Source organism: Macaca mulatta, chromosome 18 (genome assembly GCF_049350105.2).
Source record: "Macaca mulatta isolate MMU2019108-1 chromosome 18, T2T-MMU8v2.0, whole genome shotgun sequence".
Lineage (NCBI taxonomy): Eukaryota > Metazoa > Chordata > Mammalia > Primates > Cercopithecidae > Macaca > Macaca mulatta.
The window spans coordinates 3,399,938-3,420,366 of NC_133423.1; the positions used below are offsets into that span (position 1 = coordinate 3,399,938).

Sequence of the window (20,429 nt, forward strand, 5' to 3'; positions counted from 1 at the left end):
CACTTTCTTTTGGACACCTCACTGCCTGCTTGTGCCAGTGTCCACCAAATATAAGGTTTTTCCAGCAGGGTGAACGTCCTATGCCAGAGGCTCCATCCATGGCAATAGTTCCCTGAGAGTCACCTAGACACAGAACACCTCATTCCTGACTGTTTTCCAACCAATTTGGTTTCATTGAAAATAACGAGTCATGCCCAGTCCCATGCCAACGAGTGAGAGAGGCAGACACGTGTCACAATGTCCTGGTGGGAAATCCTGTCATTTTTAATTTTGATTTTTTTTTTATTTTTTGAGACGGAGTCTCGCTCTGTCACCCAGGCTGGAGTGCGGTGGCCGGATCTCAGCTCACTGCAAGCTCCGCCTCCCGGGTTCACGCCATTCTCCTGCCTCAGCCTCCCGAGTAGCTGGGACTACAGGCGCCCGCCACCTCGCCCGGCTAGTTTTTTGTATTTTTTAGTAGAGACGGGGTTTCACCGTGTTAGCCAGGATGGTCTCGATCTCCTGACCTCGTGATCCGCCCGTCTCGGCCTCCCAAAGTGCTGGGATTACAGGCGTGAGCCACCGCGCCCGGCCCATTTGTCATTTTTAAATGGCAGATGTACCAAGCATTAAGGTGCTCCAGGACGGTCCCTGAACCCAATCTCAGCAATCACCACTGAGCGTGTGCTAGATTTCCGCATATCACCAGAGGTGCACAGCACCACCTTCTGCACACGTGGAATCAGAATCACACACGTTTGACCCTGATGAGCAACAGAATTACCACCTGGGAAAAACGATCCTTCTGTTGCCGGAAAAATTCCCCCAGCTCACTGGAATAAGCCAAGCACCAGCTTTGCTGATAACCCAGGACCTGGCACTATTGTTCCAGAGGCCACACTCTGATTCTGTCCAGTTCACTCTTTACCTAAATTAGACCTTGACCCGGAAGATGCGTCTGGAGAGCTCCTGCGGTCACGCTCGATGATGGAGGCAGGTGTGGAAAAGGAACAAAGAATCCACCTTGGAGAGCTCGGAGTCTATTACGGAAACTAACACAAAAACTGTTACGTGCCAGGTAATGCAGTCACAATAAGAGCCGGAAGAAGGACACAATGGGCTTTAGGGACTCACGGGGAAAGGGTGGGAAGGGAGAGATAAAAGACTACAAATTGGGTTCAGTGTATACTGCTTGGGAGATGGGCGCACCCAAATCTCACAAATCACTGCTAAAGAACTTATCCTGTAACTAAATACCACCTGTTCCTCAAAAAACCTATGGAATTTTTTTAAGATGTTAGGGACGCGTTATCTCCACACTCAAGGTGCAAAGGGGCATTTACTGGCCAAGTGATTGAGGATAACTAGGAAAGTAAAAGCTACCAAGGGTCATCCAGAGACTGAGACGGAGGAGCCAAGGTAGAAGGATGAAGACACACCCGTGCATGCAGAGGTACGTGGGGGCACGGTGGGGAGGAGCCACTGACAGGTGTGAGGCTTCTCCGGGAGAGGCCTTTACAGCCAATAGAGACGTCCTGAGGAGAGACAGCAAGGGAGCCCCATGGGCAGGGCTGAGTTTTAAATGGATGAGTCGCTGTGATATGGAGGATGATTCCACGGTAGGCATGATTGAAGGGAGGGAATCAAATTGAAAGCCCCTCTATCCATGCATTGGGCAGTGATTATTGATTGTCTCTACTATGTTACAGGAAAGATGGAGTGCTTGTGCCGTGGATAGAGCAGGAAGCATGAGCCCGTTTCCAGAACTGTGATGAGTTCTACAAAGGAGACACGTGGGGTGTTAGGAGTCCATGAAACAGAGGCACTGCTCAGAGGAAATGCTCTCTGGGGATCCCTCTCTAACTGGAAGCCTGCAGCTTTGTGGTCAGTCCACGTGTGGGCTGTGGCAGCAATTGGTCCACAGAGGCAGGGAGGGGTGCTGGGGCCTGGGCAGAATGAACAGCATGGATTCATGGGACTGCAGACCAGAGGGAGGAGGAAGAGCAAAACAGCAGAGGCAGAACAAGAGTGCAAGAGTGTGTGATGGAGCTGGTCTCTTCGGCAAGAACCAGCGTTTCATGGACCAGGCTACCGTGCAGAGCCATGAGCATGCAAGTCACTGTCCCATCTGAGCCCCTGGAAGGGGAGTGCTCACCTGCAGCCTCTGTTTGCCCTTGGTCAAGGACGTCCCCTTGGGAATGGATTCCCTGGCCCTGCCAGGTTCATGCGTCCACCAGAAAAGCTGTGAGGGATCCTGGGGCATCCAAGACCGTCACAGTGTCACGCCTGCAGGAGGTGCCTCAATAAGCAAATTTGGTAAAAGGGCTTATTGCATAAACACGTTAATGTTACTGCTTGGGGAGAGACATGACATTCAAATAGTTTTTCTCATTTATTTGGCTTTTTACATGCTCTGATCCACAAAATGGCAGTGTTCCTTAGACACAGGCAGAGCAAAGATTCCACAAACACAGAAAGAGCAAAGACGAGCACTTTTGTTTCAAAGGCTTGGACAACCTTTTCATTACACCAGCCACAACGACATAAAAAATTAAAGGTAAAACCTAATTGAGTTTCCTTGGTCACAAGTGGAAATCTCCAATAATGCTTTCTATGTTCAAACACATGGGGAACTTCACAATGGAAAATATAACACAATTATTTTATTATTACAATTCAAAATCAGGAGAGGTCATGCAGGCCCAAATGACAACCTACTCAGTAAAGACTCAAACCAGTGAGCATATTGAAACCATTATGTAGAAAACATGGAGGATCACCCTTCCAGGATGCCCTTATTAGTACTGGAAGCTAAAAATCTGTAGAAGATGCTGTATATTTGTTGGCTCTGCTAGATTTCAAGTGTTTTTATTTGTTTTAATTTGATTTGGTCTGGCTTTTGAGAGAGGATCTTGCTCTGTTGCCCAGGCTGGAGTGCAGTGGTGCAACCTCAGCTCACTGCATCCTCAACCTCCTGGGCTCAAGTGAACCTCCCACCTCAGCCTCCCAAGCAGCTGAAACCACAGGCAAGCATTACACATCCGGCTTTTTTTTTTTTTTTTTGTATTTTTTATAGAGACAAGGTCTCACTATATTGCGTGGGCTAGACTCAAACTCCTGACTCAAACAATCCTCCTGCATCGGCCTCCCAGTCACAGTGGCTCACATCTGGGATTACACGTATGAGCCACGGCAATTGATCTAGTTTACAAGTCTTTAGTAATTTATTTTTGCAAAAAAAAAAAATGACATTAGGTACTATGATAATTAAAAAACAAATACCTTCATTACACATCACCCTCTCTAAAAGTCAGCAGAGATGGTTCCTTCTGTGATCCTGCTCCTCCATTCACAAACCACAGCAGAACTGGGACTGTAAGAATCTGCAGGAGAAGCTTCTCAAAAGCAGACATGAGATCTTATTCATCTTTCTAGTCTGATATTTACCTGGAACCTAGCCCGTACTCTTCAAGAACTGTGCAAGGTTTGGTTATTACCATATTTAAAAGCTAACAAGTTAGGCTTTGAGATGTGTTTACATTCTCCTTTAAAAAAAATGGATTTTTCTATTGTGGATTTATTTATCAAGGATAGATTTTTTTTAATGACTGATATTTTTAAAATGCCTGGTCTGGGTTTATGTGATGATATTTTTTCTCCAAAGACAACAATAATGAGTAATATAAGATAAATCCTAACTTTAAGACTTTTTTTTTTTTTTTGAGACGGAGTCTCACTGGGTCTCCCAGGCTGGAGTGCTGTCATGCTATCTTTGCTCACTGCAAGCTCCGCCTCCTGGGTTCACACCATTCTCCTGCCTCAGCCTCCCGAGTAGCTGGGACTACAGGCGCCTGCCATCACGCCTGGCTAATTGTTTTGTTTTGTTTTAGTAGAGATGGGGTTTCACCATGTTAGCCAGGATGGTCTTGATCTCCTGACCTCGTGATCTGCCCATCTCAGCCTCCCGAAGTGCTGGGATTACAGGCGTGAGCCACCGCACCCGGCCTAGACATTCTTACATTTACAAAATAAATTCTATTTGAACATGCTTTACTATTTTTTTAAAAAAAAAGCAACCTTGATTTTCATGAACTAAGCTTTATTTTATGTCAAATCATACCTTCCATTAATATATGATATGCTATTATACATCATTTAATCTAAAATTGACAATTACCCTCATTTGAAAAATAGTAATATTTTGTTATTCTTTAAACAAATTTTTTATCAAAATTAGAACTGACACTGAATACATGACTTTTAGTTTTCAGCGAGTTAAATCATTACATTTATAATGCTGCTTTCGGTACCTTCATACACTTATGTATTGAGCACCTGAAAGCATTTCACAGTTTGCTTGTTACACGGAGCAGGTTAACAACATGTGAGTCTAAAGTAAGAAAAGATCATAAACAGACACCTCTCAAAAGAATAAATACAAGCAGCCAACAAACATATGAAAAAATGTTCATCGTCACTAACGCTCAGAGAAATGCAAATCAAAACCACCATGAGCTATCATCTCACACCAGACAGAATGGCTATTATAAAAAGTCCAATAGTAATGGATGCTGGCAAGGCTGCAGAGAAGAGGGAATGCCTACACACTGCTGGGGGAATGTAAGTTAGTTCAGCCACTGTGGAAAGCAGTTTGGAGATTTATCAAATAACTAAAAACAGAGCTACTATTCAAGCCAGAAATCCCATTACTGGGTATATATCCAAAAGAAAATAAATCATTTTACCAAAAAGACAAGACTCTCCATGTCCATCACAGAATGATTTACAATAGCAAAGATATAGAATCAGCCTAGGTGCCCATCAATGGTGGATTGAATAAGAAAATATGGTACCTATACCTCGTGGAATACTACACAGCCTTGAAAAGAATGAAATCATGTTCTTTACAGCAACATGGATGTAGGTGGAGGCCATAATCCTAAAATAATGAATGCAGGACAGAAAACCAAATACCACATGTTCTCACTTATACGTGGGAGATAAACATTGAGCACACAGGGACATGAAGCTGAGAACAGCAGTCACTGCGGACTTCTAGAGGAGGGAGGAAAGGAGTAGGGGATGGGCTTAAAAACTACGTCTTGGGGACTGTACTCACTGCCTGGGTGACCGGATCATTTGTACCCTAAACCTTAGCATCACGTAACATACCCATGTAACAAACCTACACAACCCCCTGTATCTACAATAAAAGTTGAAATTATGTTTTTTTTAAAAGGTAAGCATTATTGTTCGTTAAAAGAATCTCCTTCTGTGTTTTGGGGCTAGGCTCTTTGTTGCCAGGTTTGATCACAAGGTAAGATGCTGTATCATTGATTTTCTAGGGGGTCTAGAATGAACTCATTTTATTACCTTATTTCTGGAATATACAACATTAAACCTAATTTAACCCACTGTATGTAAAAGGGCTTTTAGCCTACTACTTATTATCAATATTCATGAAAATATATATATAATGGTCTGAAAATTCTCATCATAAAATTCTATATTAGCCTTAAAGATGGAAAACACTATAATTCAGATCCAAAATCATTAGTTGTTTCTCTTTTATTATGTTTTATTTTATTTTATACACCATACAATGCCTCTGTTGGGCAATGTATTTCCACAAGATATATGTTCCATACTGCACTAGTAGATTATGCTACTTAGTATTGTTTTGTGACATTTATTAGAATAGAAGTAAAATAATACACGTAAACTAAACATCTTCAGCCTCTGTGCTAACAGTAACCATACACTCAAGATCTTTCCAACCAAGTAGTTGTTCCTTGTTCATCTCTCTAAAGGCATTAATTACTTGTATTCACAATGATTTACCTATCACTTTATTGTAGTCAGAGAAAAAAAATTTCAAATGTAAGAAATATGATGTTGTTTCTGTTTTGGAAAATTATTACACTGGTGATGTCATAAAAGCTGAAAATGAAATTTCCTAATTCTACACTTAACACATTTCATGGATTTTCCTTAGAAGTAAGGTGTCATTAAAGATTCAGAAATAATTTCAATTATTCATTGCTTTTGAGTTGTGAAATAATCCCAAATTGCTAAATAATTTTTTAAAAATAAAGGATTCAAGTTTCTAACTCTACCCAAAATGGAGTAACTCACTGCAAACTATGGATACCACAAAGTGCAACTAAAAACCACAAACAAAATACAAATACTGATCTATCGAAAATAACAGCAAGCAGACCACAGTGCATTTCTTGTTTTGTTTTGTTTTGGTTTTTTCTGTTTTTTTTGTGTGTGTGTTTTTCTTTTATCTCCAGCTTTGACCCAAGCATAGGCTGGCTAAGGCAGGTCACTGAACAATACAAACGGACAACAAAATCTTAAGAAGAGACTGTCCTTATCAACAGAGAACTGGAACAATGGGCTTCTCTGAGCTTCCAGAGAATGGGAGAAATTATTTTTTCCTCTCTCTCTCCCTCTGTCTCTCTCTTTCTCTCTCTCCCTCTCTGTCTCTCTCTCCAGGCCTGCCATGAGGGCTGCCTCAGTTACAGAGTTGCACTACATACAAATCGTAAGAGAAAACCCACCTATTAAAGAGAACAGCCATAAAAGGAAGCTCTAGTTGTACAAAGATTGAGGAGGATAAAAATCCTTTTTTTCTATTCATTTTCTCTCCTTGCTTCACCCTGCAGGTAGGACCAGTCAACAGCACTGTGTGCCAAGGACAGTGGCTAAAACTCTGAAAATATTTCTAAACAACAGAGCAAAAGCTTTGAAAGCAAAACTGATATTGAAAAAAGAAAAAAATGAATTAGTCAGAGATCCCCAGAGAAAAAGAACCAATAGGAAAATACATATAAATGTACAGGTTCAAATAATGAAAAAGAAAGCAAAGAGAGGAGGTCAGAAAAATAAAAAAGAATAAAAATAAAATAATAAAACAATAGGTCTAAACACATTTCGATTATTAAATTAAGAGATCTAATGACACTAACAGACAGAAATTGCTGGGTTGACTTAAAAAAAAAACAAAACCAAGATCCAACTGGATTCTGCCTTAAGAAAATTTACTTTAACTATAATGGTATAGGCATATTAAAAGTAAATGAAAGGACAAATATCCACAATGCAAAAGAAAACTAGAGTGTCTCTATTAACATTAAAACAAATCAAGTTTAAAACAAAAAAGTTACCAGGGATAAAACACACACACACACACAAACACACACACACGTAGGTGAACATATCCAAGATGAACAAGGTACCAATGATGGAAGCACCAAAGCTGCAATGTGAGATCTAGTATTGCAGTCAGAAATCAGTACTGAACAGGGTGATGTAGGAGTATGTATACTCCCTCATGTTCATTCAAAGAATAAAAGCCATATTCCTTTTAGCCTAGATAATATAAATCACAAAATTGTTCATGAATGTCAGGAGCTCTCTTCATCTGTCATTACTACATCTCCCTCATCATTTGAAGAAAACAAGATTGTATTGGAGGAACAAAGTTCCAGAGAATAAATTAGTTTAATGGAGAAAGGAAAGAAGAATGCTACACCAACCAGGAATACAACTTCTAAAGTGACCAGTAATTTGAGAGTAAGAAGTAGATTTGCCAAGCCTAAACCAAATCTTGAGAAGATTTTAGGGACCAACAGGTTTGATGATTATCAGGAAGTTTCCAGTTTCTGTGTAACCAATGGGGAAGAACTGGAAACTCAAAGAGAAACAGAGAAAAATGCTTCCGAAGCAACAGAACTAGAAGATAAAAACCTCAGACCAGTTACAACAGCAGAGAATAAAGAACAGAGCAAATCGGCATGCGTACGTGGTATCCAAGGGACCAGGATTTCTCAAGAAGTAAACCTAACTGAGAGAAATGAAAATCAAGAAGAGCGCTCTCAAGAGGCTCACGTGTTGTCAGTTGCTCCAGTTGCTTCCTCTGAGACACAGCCCTGCACACTTGGTTTGCAGAGGGGTCTTGGTGAAAATTCTTTTGAAAATTCTTTGAAAATTTGAAAAGCCCCAGATAAAGGACTCTAAAGGAGACAATGTGCTTACACTTCCTGTGCCAGGGTAAACACCAATAAGTATTCCAGAAGTCCAACAAGAAAATATAATCAGTCCTCAAGACCTAACAGTGAATCCAGTTGCTAATGTACCTCAAGATGGAGAAGATGAACAAGCATTTATTTTAACTCCGGTGGAAATCCAACCAATCTCCTTTTTCCATTAAACTACTGGAGAGTAGAAGAAATAACCGAAGCCACCGCACAGTTAATGCCAAAACCCTTCACTGCCAGCTCCCGTATTGGTCAAATCCGTGAATACTGAAGAAAGGGGTGGCATGAGTATTTGTTTCCCAGCAACTTCAGTTGGTCAAGATGACATGGGTTTATCTATTTTTGAAAGAGGTGATTCTAAAAAGCTTCCTGATAATTTAGATCTTGCACCTAGGAAGAGATTTCATTGCAGGCTTGATGAAAATGACCACGTTCTTCCTGCCAAAAACTGTTCACTCACTTTAAGAGATGATTGTCAAGCATAGACCTCTGAGGTGCACTCAAAGGAATTAACAAAGGTTTTTGAGGAAACAGGGGAGTCTCGCAAGGGACAAGATATTTTTCCTACCTCAGGAAGCACATTGACAACTCCAGAACCTCAAACAGAGCAAGTTGAACCAACTTTTCGGAGTACAGGATCTAGATCTCCCGATACACACATAGACAAGACTGTGCCTCAGTTACCTCAGAATGAAATGATTGTGTCTGATAAGGAAGAAAGAAGTGACGCTGCTCCTAAGTCTGAGCAAATGGACAGCAGAACATCATCTTCAAAAGCCCCACTATCCAGACCTGGCAGAAGACCCTTGGGATGTTTTATCTTTCACGTGTTCAAAGAATAGTTTGGAATCTGATGGACCTAGTCAGGTCTATAGTAAGAAACGCCGAAAGCCTCTTATACCTGCATTAAGACAGAATCTGAAAAGATCCAATGCATCCAGTGAAAGCCAGAAAAAGAAGCAGGAGTCCTCTGATCTGCTTGCATCTCCAAGAGTTATTAATACTCAATCTGAGAATATTAGCAGCTCATCAACTCAGGTTTTTTGTGATCAGCCCTTACTGAAAGAAGGACACAAAAGTGGCCAAAAGAGGCCCCTGAAGGGAAGCCAACCACGGTCTCTGAATATTTCTTCAATGATGTCTTCATTGAAGTGGATGAAACAGAAGAAAACAATCTTTTGTCTTTTTCTTTTTAAAATTAAGTCTAGGATTTCCAGAGTCAATTACATCAACAAAACAGTATTTAGAGCAAAACATCAATGTCTATTTTTCTTTAGGTTGATTTTGAATATTTAATGAGCTTGATTTGAAGCTTTTGTAATCAGTGGAAAACATTCCTGAGGTTCCTTTCATTCTGATTGATTTAGCATTTTGCAAAGAGCAAGCAATTAAGACTGCTTTCTCAGACAGAAATAACAACTCTTGTTTACAATTTGACTCTTCCTGTGCTAAGCACACATGGACATTTGGGAATGTTGTGGATATATGTCTCTGTATGAATTGCATTGCAGACAGATTTGGGGGTTGATTGTATCATATTTAATGTTTAGAAACTTCTTTTGTGAAGTTTATTTTTATTTTTAGAGGAAGATGATGAAGGATGAAGACCTTTTCAGTTGCTTCTAAGTACAGTCATTTTTCACATGATGTTTAAGTCAATGACAGATCGCATATATGACAGTGGTCCCATACAATTAAAATGGAGATAAAAAATTCCTATCATCTAGTGACATTATAGCCATCATAACACAGTGCGTTGCTCTTTTATGTTTAGACCTGTTTAGATACACGGATACTTACTATTGCGTTACAACTGCCTACAGTATTCAACACAGTAACACACTATAGAGGTTTGTAGCCAAGGAGTGATAGGCTATACCACATAGCCTCGGACTGTAGGGTGTGCAGCAGTCTGTACATCTCAGTGTTTGTAAGTACACTCAGCGTTGTTCCACACAAGATCACCTAACAAGGCATTTCTTAGAACATATAGTTAAGGGACACATGACTGTATATGAAAACAAATTGTCAAACTCCACTTTAGTATGGTAAATGTTAGATAACTTTTCTATTATCAGCTGTTTGTCTGACTGAAAAACACATACTTTTTCAGTTTATGGTGATGTAACATGAGTCCTAATTGAAAAACTAGTATTTAAACATAATTATTTCTAAAGATGACACAACAAAGAGCTTATTTATTTTTACATTTTTTATTTAAAAGGATATTCAGTTTTAGCTATTTTCACCCCTCAGATTATAAAGAAGGCATTAACAATTTTATGTTTGTCTCCTTTTTCTCTTTACTTTTAAATATATTTAAAATGATATAACTAAAAATGTTTGGCCAGTATATGTTTGGAATACTTTTTTCCCTAAATTTAATGTATTGACTTTGTATTGTGAATTTTTCTGTTTTTCTTATTTCTGGGATATTCTCAGGATTTTCATGAGGGTAGGGGAAACTCAACTTTATGAGACAAATTTTCATACAAAACGCAATCTCCTTTGTACACGCACAGACATATATTAGTTTTTAAAAAGCCAATTTCTTCATAGATTTTTTTACCATTAAATTCTCAAGAAACACTTAGATCTTTAAGCATGGAACACAATCATGATGTTAAAAATAGAAAATAAGACTTACTGCATGTTCTCACTCATAGGTGGGAATTGAACAATGAGAATATTTGGACACAGGGTGGGGAACACATCACACAGCAGGGCCTGACATGGGGTGGGGGTAGGGGGTAGGGATAGCATTAGAAGAAATACCTAATGTACATGACGAGCTAATGGGTGCAGCACACCAACATGGCACATGTATACATATGTAACAAACCTGCCCATTGTGCACATGCACCCTAGAATTTAAAGTATAATAATAAATTAAAAATAAAGTTAGTGATTATCATCAATATGAATTTAAGGTTTTAATTTCAAGATTTGATGATTGACACGTATAATTCTACGATCTACTCAAGCAGATCTGTAGTGGTTCCCTTTAGACTTCTCAAACGGCAAATTTACTCTGATTTTATTTGAAAAGCCTCTTGGATTGATAATATATTATCTCAAGAGTTGGAAACCTTCTGCAAACTATTTTGGGTTTGCAGGCCAGAGGGTCTGTCTGGCAGCTACTCCGCTCTGCAATTTCAGTGTGAAAGAAGCCATGGACGGTACTTGAATGAAGGACTGTTGCTGGACTGGCCTTTTAGTTTGACCGCTATATTAGACCCCAAGTTTTCTTACCCTAAGGTGCTGATGTCTGTAGGTATGAGTTATTTGTCACTGAAGTCATGAGTTGTGCCTAAAAGTTAGAACTGTGTTCATTGTATTATGTAATGATCAGTATTTCAATTGGGAAGATATTTTAGAGTCTAGATAATTAAGTTTGTATATTGAAAAAATGGTGGCCAGTTTTTAAATTCCTTAACAGAAGAGAATTATGTCTCAGCAGGTATAACAGTTATGCTAATTTATTGAAACTACTGCTATGAGAGCACTTCTTTCTCATTGTCTTTTAGTGAAATTTATGGCTTATCATTTTGTCAGACAGGAGGCTATATAATTCTGAGTGGAAACTGTCTACAAGTAGGCATTTATTTCGTGATTAATATGTCAGAGAAATCATGGTAGTAAATCACATTGCTATTTTAATACCCTGTTTTTGTAAGTTTTTAAAACTCATATTCTGGAAAGATTTCATTCTCTTAACGTTAGTTTGGGAGTTAGATTGCCATGATTAAACTATTATTTATCCTTGTGTAATAATAATTTTTAACTTTAACAACGGTCTCTTTTTAATATATAATAAGCTAGTTTTATAGAAGATAGAATTTCTTGCTATATAAAGAATACAGGGACTCACTGTATTAGAGAATCAAGTCAGCCAGCTAAATTATCCTACCACTATATCCTTAAACCTAATTTTGGAAAAGAGAAAGTTAATCAGTGTATTTACCTTACATGGTGGCAAGAACTATGTTAGGCCTGATTCATGTAAAGAAGATGTTGCGAAGAATTTATTTCATAAATTTTAAAGAAGATATGATTAATGGTTTTCATCTTTTCTTGACTTTTTCTCCTAAACACTTATGTTTTAGCAAGTGATCAACCTGAGGGTTTGACGCCTAATTGTCGGTAAATGGTTGAGGCATGACAAAAATATTAATATCCATTGTTTACCATCATGTTATTTGAAACAAAAGTGCCCGTGTGTACTCTCTTGCTTGACGAAGTCTTTGACAAAAAAAATCATGTCATTTATAAATTTTCTTGTTCTAAAGAAGTTGTGTTATATATATATGTATATATATAAATTATGTAAATAAGTTATTTTATACAGAAAAAGGATAAAGTAATCAAGAAAACATAAGAGCCTTAAATGAGCATACACCTAACAGAGCTCCAAAATACATGAAGGAAAAACTATTAGAACTAAAAGTTTAAAAAACCCAGATGTGGAAAAACTATTAGAAGTATTAAAAAAAACCCAGATGACACATTTTTAAATCTCCAAGCACCTGGAAATCAAAAGCACACTTTCAAATAACCAAGGGGCCAAACAACAGATTGACAGAAATTTTTGAAAAACATTTTTTAAACTGAATGAAATGGTGATATAACATATGAAAATCCTTGCTAAAATAGTGCTCACAGGGAAACTTGAGCATTAAATATTTAATTAGAAAATTAAAAGGTCTAAACTCAATCATATAGTTTCCACTTTAAGAAACTAGAAAAAATAAAGGACATTTCAATGAGGCTCATGGGGCTGTGAAGCTAAGAGCTATTAACAATATGACCAAGGACTGAAATTCTCTGTAGGATCCATAGCACTGAATGGTGCAATACTTTCCTGAGGAAGTATAAGACTTAGCCGTTTATAATTATGACATGATAATCCATAATTGTTGATGTGGGAAAGTAAATACATTTCTCAAAGTTTAAGTAGATTTTCTTTTTTTTAAAGGAAAAAAGAAATAGACCCACAGTAAGCAGAAGGGCTAAATAATAAAGATAAGAACCAAAATCAATAAAATTTGAAACAGAAAAACAATGGAAAAAAATTGATGAAACCAAAAGCTGATTCTTTAAAGAGACCAAGAAGAGGCAGTGACCTAGCAAAAAAAGACAGGTATATCGCAAAGAAATCTCTGAACAAACATACCCAATAAAAATCAAAACAAGCCAGGCAGAGAAAACAAATAAATAGCTAATTTTTCACCGCAAAACCAGATGTACATCCACAGGAAACAATAGCAAACAGGAAACCAGGACCTCCCCAGACAGATTAAGTTGCCAGTGACTGACCCTAACTAGAGGGGAGTAGATGAGCTCTCTGATCAATAATTCAAAATAGCAGTTTTAAGAAAACTCAGTGATCTTTAAAATAACATGGAAAACTCAGAAATGTATTAGATAAATATAACAAAGAGATTTAAATTTTTTTCACTTTTTTTTATACTTTAAGTTCTGCGATAGATGTGCAGAACATGCGGGTTTGTTGCATAGGTACACAGGTGCCATTGTGGTTTGCTGCAACCATCAACCCGTCACCTACATTAGATATTTCTCCTAATACTATCCCCCTCCTAGCCCCCCAACCACCGAAAGGCCCCGGTGTGTGATGTTCCCCTCCCTGTGTCCATGTGTTCTCATTGTTCAACTCCCACTTATGAGAGAGAACATGCAATGTTTGGTTTTCTGTTCCTGTGTTAATTTGCTGAGAATGATGAGTTCCAGCTTCATCCATGTCCCTGCAAAGGACACGAACTCATTCTTTTTTATGGCTGCATGGTATTTCACGGTGTATATGTGCCACATTTTATTTATCCAGTCTATCATTGATGGGCATTTGGGTTGGTTCCAAGTCTTTGCTATTGCAAATAGTACTCCAGTAAACATATGTGTGCTTGTGTCTTTATAGAATGATTTATAAACCTTTGGGTATATACTCAGTAATGGGATTGCTGAGTCAAATGGTATTCCTGGTTCTAGATTGAGGAATTACCACGCTGTCTTCCACAATGGTTGAACTAATTTACACTCCCACCAACAGTGCAAAAGCGTTCCTATTTCTCCACATCCTCTCCAGCATCTGTTGTTTCCTGACTTTTTAATGATCGCCATTCTAACTGGCACGAGTTGGCATCTCATTGTGGTTTTGATTTGCGTTTCTCTAATGACCAGTGATGAGGAGCTTTCTTTCATGTTTGTTGGCTGCATAAATATCTTCTTTTGAGGATTGTCTGTTCATATCCTTTGTCCACTTTTTGACTGGCTTGGTTTTTTCTTGTAAATTTGTTTAAGTTCCTTGTAGATTCTGGGTATTAGCCCTTTGTCACATGAATAGATTGCAAAAATGTTCTCCCATTCTGTAGGTTGTCTGTTCACTCTGGTGGTCATTTATTTTGCTGTGCAGAAGCTCTTTAGTTTAATTAGATCCCATGTGTCAATTTTGGCTTTTGTTGCCATTGCTTTTGGCATTTTAGTCATGAAGTCTTTGCGCCTGCCTATGACCTGAATGGCACTGTCTAGGTTTTCTTCTAGGGTTTTTATGGTTTTAGGACTTACATTTAAGTCTTTAATCCATCTTGAGTTAATTTTTGTATAAGGTATAAGGAAGAGGGCCAGTTTCAGTTTTGCACATATGGCTAGCCAGTTTTCCCAACACCATTTATTAAATAGGAAATCCTTTTCCCATTGCTTGTTTTTGTCAGGTTTGTCAAAGATCAGATGGTTGCAGATATGTGGCATTATTTCTGAGGCCTCTGTTCTGTTCCATTGGTCTACATACCATGTTCATAAAGCAAGTTCTTAGAGACCTACAGAGAGACCTAGACTCCCATACAATAATAGTGGGAGACTTTAACACCCCACTGTCAATATTAGATCAATGAGACAGAAAATTAACAAGGATATTCAGGACTTGAACTCAGCTCTAGACCAAACAGACCTAATAGACATCTACAGCACTCTCCACCCCACATCAACAGAATATACATTCTTCTTAGCACCACAGCACACTTATTCTACAATTGACCACATAATTGGAAGTAAAACACTCCTCAGCAAATGCAAAAGAACAGAAATCATAACAAACATTCTCTCAGACCACAGTGCAATCAAATTAAAACTCAGGATTAAGAAACTCACTAAAAACTGCACAACTACATGAAAACTGAACAACCTGCTCCTGAATAACTACTGGGTAAATAATGAAATTAAGACAGAAACAAATAAGTTCTTTGAAACCAGTGAGAACAAAGACACAACGTACCAGAATCTCTGGGACACAGCTAAAGCAGTGTTTACAAGGAAATTTATAGTACTAAGTTCCCACAGGAGAAAGGAGGAAAAATCTAAAATTGACACCCTAACATCACAATTAAAAGAACTAGAGAAGCAAGAGCAAACAAATTCAAAAGCTAGCAGAAGACAAGAAATAACTAAGATCAGAGCAGAACTGAAGGAGATAGAGACACAAAAAAAACCCTTCAAAAAATCAATGAATCGAGGAGTTGGTTTTTTGAAAAGATTAACAAAATAGATAGACCACCAGCCAGACTAATAAAGAAGAAAAGAGAGAAGAATCAAATAGACACAATAAAAACTGATAAAGGGGATATCACCACTGATCCCACAGAAATGCCAACTACTATCAGAGAATACTATAAACACCTCTACGCAAATAAACTAGAAAATCTAGAAGAAATTGATAAATCCCTGGACACATACACCCTTCCAAGACTAAACCAGGAAGAAGTTGAATACCTGAATAGACCAATAACAAGTTCTGAAATTGAGGCAGTAATTAATAGCTTACCAACCAAAAAAAATCCAGGACCAGACGATTCACAGCTGAATTCTACCCAAGGTACAAAGAGGAGCTGGTACCATTCCTTCTGAAACTATTCCAATCAACAGAAAAAGAGGGACTCCTCCCTAACTCATTTTATGAAGCCAGCATTATCTGATACCAAAACCTGGCACAGGCTTTGGTATCAAAAAGAGAAAATTTCAGGCCAATATCCCTGATGAACAACGATGCAAAAATCCTCAACAAAATACTGGCAAACCGAATCCAAGCAGCACATCAAAAAAGCTTATCCACCACGATCAAGTCAGCTTCATCCCTGGGATGCAAGACTGGTTCAATATATGCAAATCAATAAACGTAATCCATCACATAAACAGAACCAATGACAAAAACCACATGATTATCTCAATAGATGCAGAAAAGGCCTTTGATAAAATTCAACACTGCTTCATGCTAAAAACTCTCAATAAACTAGGTATTGATGGAACATATCTCAAAATAACAAAAGCTATTTATGACAAACTCACAGCCAGTATCATGCTGCATGGGCAAAAGCTCGAAGCATTTCCTTTGAAAACAGGCACAAGACAAGGATGCCCTCTCTCACCACTCCTGTTCAACACAGTATTGGAAGTTCTGGCCAGGGCAATCAGGCAAGAGAAAAAAATAAAGTATATTCGAACAGAAAGAGAGGAAGTCAAATTATCTCTGTTTGCAGATGACATGATTGTATATTTACAAAACCCCATCATCTCAACTCCAAATCTTTTTAAGCTGATCAGCAACTTCAGCAAAGTCTCAGGATAAAAAAATCAATGTGCAAAAATCACAAACATTCCTATACATCAAAAATTGACAGCCAAATCATGAGTGACTTCCCATTCACAACTGCTACAAAAAGAATAAAATATCTAGGAATACAACTTACAAGGGATGTGAAGGACCTCTTTGAGGAGAACTACAAACCGCTGCTCAAGGAAATAAGAGAAGACACAAACAAATAGAAAAACATTCCATGCTCATGGATAGGAAGAATCAATATCGTGAAAATGGCCATACTGCCCAAAGCAATTCATAGATTCAATGCCATCCCCATCAAGCTACCACTGACTTTCTTCACAGAACTAGAAAAAACTACTTTAAATTTCATATGGAACCCAACAAGAGCCCTTATAGCCAAGACAATCCTAAGCAAAAAGAACAAAGTTGGAGGCATCAAAAGCTACCTCACTTCAGCAGAGATTGAAATAATTTTTAAAAATCAAGCACAAATTCCAAAACTGAGAAATGTATTTGTTAAACTGAAAATTTCATTACAGGCTCTCAACGTTAGAACAGATCAAGCAGAGGAAAGTATCAGTTAGTTCAAAGACAGGCTATTGAAAAATACACAGTCCGAGAGGATAAAAGAGAAAAAAATATAAAGGAATGAAGAACACCTACAAGACATAAAAAAAAACTGAAAAGACCAAATCTAAGAATTATTGATGTTCGAGAAGGAGCTGAGCAATGGCAGATATTATCTCAACTCAGTTAAAATGGTTTTTGTTACAAAGACAAGGAGTAATGGATGCTGATGAGGATTTGGAGAAAGGGAAACCCTCGTATACTATTGCTGGGAATGTAAATTAGCACAGCCATTAGGGAAAACAGTGTGGAGATTCTTCAAAATCCTAAAAATAAAACTACTATATGATCCAGCAGTTCCATTACTTGGAATATATCCAAAAGAAAGAAAATCCACATATTGAAGAGATATCTGCCCTCCCATGTTTGTTAAAGCACTATGCACAATAGCCAAGATGTGGAGTCAGCCTAAGTGCCCATCCATAGATAAATGGATACAGAAAATGTGACAGATATACAAAATAGAATACTATTCTGCCATAAAAAGAATGAAATCTTGTTATTTGCAGCTACACAGATGGAGCTGGAGGCCATTATGTTAGGTGAAATAAGCCAAGCACAGAAAGACAAATATTGCACTTTCTGTCTCATATGTGGAAGCTAAGAAAGTGAAACTCAGGAACATAAAGAATAGAACGGTGGTTACCAGAGGCTGGGAAGGGTGGTGGAGGGAGACAAAGAGAGGTTGATTGATGGGTACAAGAAAATAGTTAAAAGAAATAAGCTTTTGTGTTCAATAAATTAGTAGAGTGACTATAGTAAACAATAATCCATTTTATATTTCAAGATAGCTGGTAGAGAATCAATCAAATGTTCCCAGCATGATAAAAAGATAAATGTTTAAGGTGATGGTTATCCCAATCACCTTGATTTTATTATTAAACATTATATGAGTATATCGAAATATCACATATACCCCTAAAATATGTACAACTATTATATAGCATTAAAAATATTTAAGATCAGAAAAATGATAAATCTCTAGCTAAAATTACCAAAAAAGAAGGGAGACGCCAATTAGCAATATCAAAAATGAATAAAGAATATCTCTACAAACACTACAGACATAAAATGGATTGCAAAAGAAATTATGGATTGCATAAATTTCACAACTTAAACTAGAACAATACATTAAAAGACACATAGTCACAAAAATAATAAAATTCCTAGGAATACAGTGAACCAAGGAGGTGAAAGGTCTCTACAATAAGAATTACAAAACATTGCTCAAAGAACTCAAAGATGACACAAACAAATGGAAAGACATTCCATGCTCATGGATAGGAAGAATCAATATCATTAAAATGGCCATACTGCCCAAAGCAATTTACAGATTCAATGGTATTCCAATCAAACTACTAATGATGTTCCTCACAGAACTAGAAAACAACTACATATATACATATATATAGTAAGCGTAACTCGCCATTTAAAGAGGTTACAGTAGACAAGGCTACATATATATACATATATACAGTAAGCGTAACTCACCATTTAAAAAGGTTACAGTAGACAAGGCTACATAATCATCTCAACACATGAAAAAAGTATTTGGTAAAATTTATTATTTATTCATAATACTTTTTAAAACTTAAGCAAACTAGGAGGAATAAAGGTAACTTCCTTAACCTAACAAAAGGCATCTACAAAAAATTCTAATCTCATACTTAATGGATGGTCTAAAATGAAGAACAGGAGAAAGACATTCACACATAACACTTGCATTTGACATTGTACTAGATGTACTATATATATACATGTATATATACACACACACACATATATGTATATACACACACACACACATATTTTTTTTTTGAGATAGAGTTTCACTCTCGTTGCTGCGGGTACAGTGGCGTGACCTTGGCTCACTGTAACCTTCACTTCCCAGGTTCAAGTGATTCTCCTACCTCAGCCTCCCGAGTAGCTGGGATTACAGGAATGTACCACCATGTCCAGCTTATTAGATAAAAACTATTTTAAAATTCATATGGAACCAAAAAAAGAGCCCAAATAGCCAGGGTAATCCAAGCAAAAAGCACAAGGCAGGAGGTGTCATGATACCCAACTTCAAATTACACTACAGGGCCACAATAACCAGAATACCATGGAACTAGTACAAAAACTGACACATAGACCAATGGAACAGAATAGAGGGTCCAGAAATAAGGCTATATACATACAATCATCTGATCTTCAACAAAACTGACAAAAACGATCAATGGCCATATGCAGAAGATTGAAACTTGACCTCTTTCTCATACCATATATAAAAATCAACTAAGAACGGATTAAATACTCAAATGTAAAACACAAAACTATAAAAATCCTGGAAAACAACCTAAGCAATACCAATCTGGACACAGGAACTGGCAAAGATTTCATGATAAAGAACGCCAAAAGAAACTGCAATAAAAACACAAATTCACAGAGGAGATCTAATTAAACTTAAGAGCTTCTTTGCAGCATAAGAAAACATCAACAGAGTGAAAAGAAAACCTATAGAATGGGAGAAGATATTTACAAACTATGTATCTGACAAAGCTTTAATATTCAGCATCTATAAGGAACTTAAAACAAATTTACAAGAAAAAAACTAACAACCCATTAAAAAGTGGGCAAAGGACATGAACAAACACTTTTCAAAAGAAGACATAAAGCAGCCAACGAGCACATGAAGTTCAACATCACTGATTGTTAGAGGAATGCAAATCAAAACCACAATGAGACACCATCTCACATGATTAAGAACGGCTATTACTAAACAGTCAAAAAATAACAAACGCTGGCAATGTTGCAGCAAAAAGAGAACATTTATACACTATTGGTGGGTTGAACTAATTTACAGTTAGTAAATTCATTGTAAATTAGTTATAAATTAATTGCAAATTAGTTCAACCATTGTGGCAAGCACTGTAGGAATTCCTCAAATAGCTAAAAACAGAACTACTCTTCAATCCAGCAATCCCATTACTGGGTATGTACCCAAAGGAATACGAATTGTTCTGTCATAAAAATACAAGCACATGTATGTTCACTGCAGTAATAGCAAAGACATGGATTTAATGTAAATGCCCATCAGTAGTAGAATGGATGAAGAAAATATGGTACCTATACACTATGGAATACTATGCAGTCATAAAAGTGAACAAAAACCCCCGTGACACAAGTTT

General features: G+C 37.5%; 2 pseudogenes; both read left to right on the forward strand.

Moving 5' to 3' along the window:
* Positions 1 to 20,429, forward strand: part of LOC106994552 (transcription factor TFIIIB component B'' homolog) — a 69,840-nt pseudogene that overhangs the window by 36,725 nt on the left and 12,686 nt on the right.
* Positions 12,776 to 12,901, forward strand: LOC114673891 (small nucleolar RNA SNORA25; annotated as a pseudogene).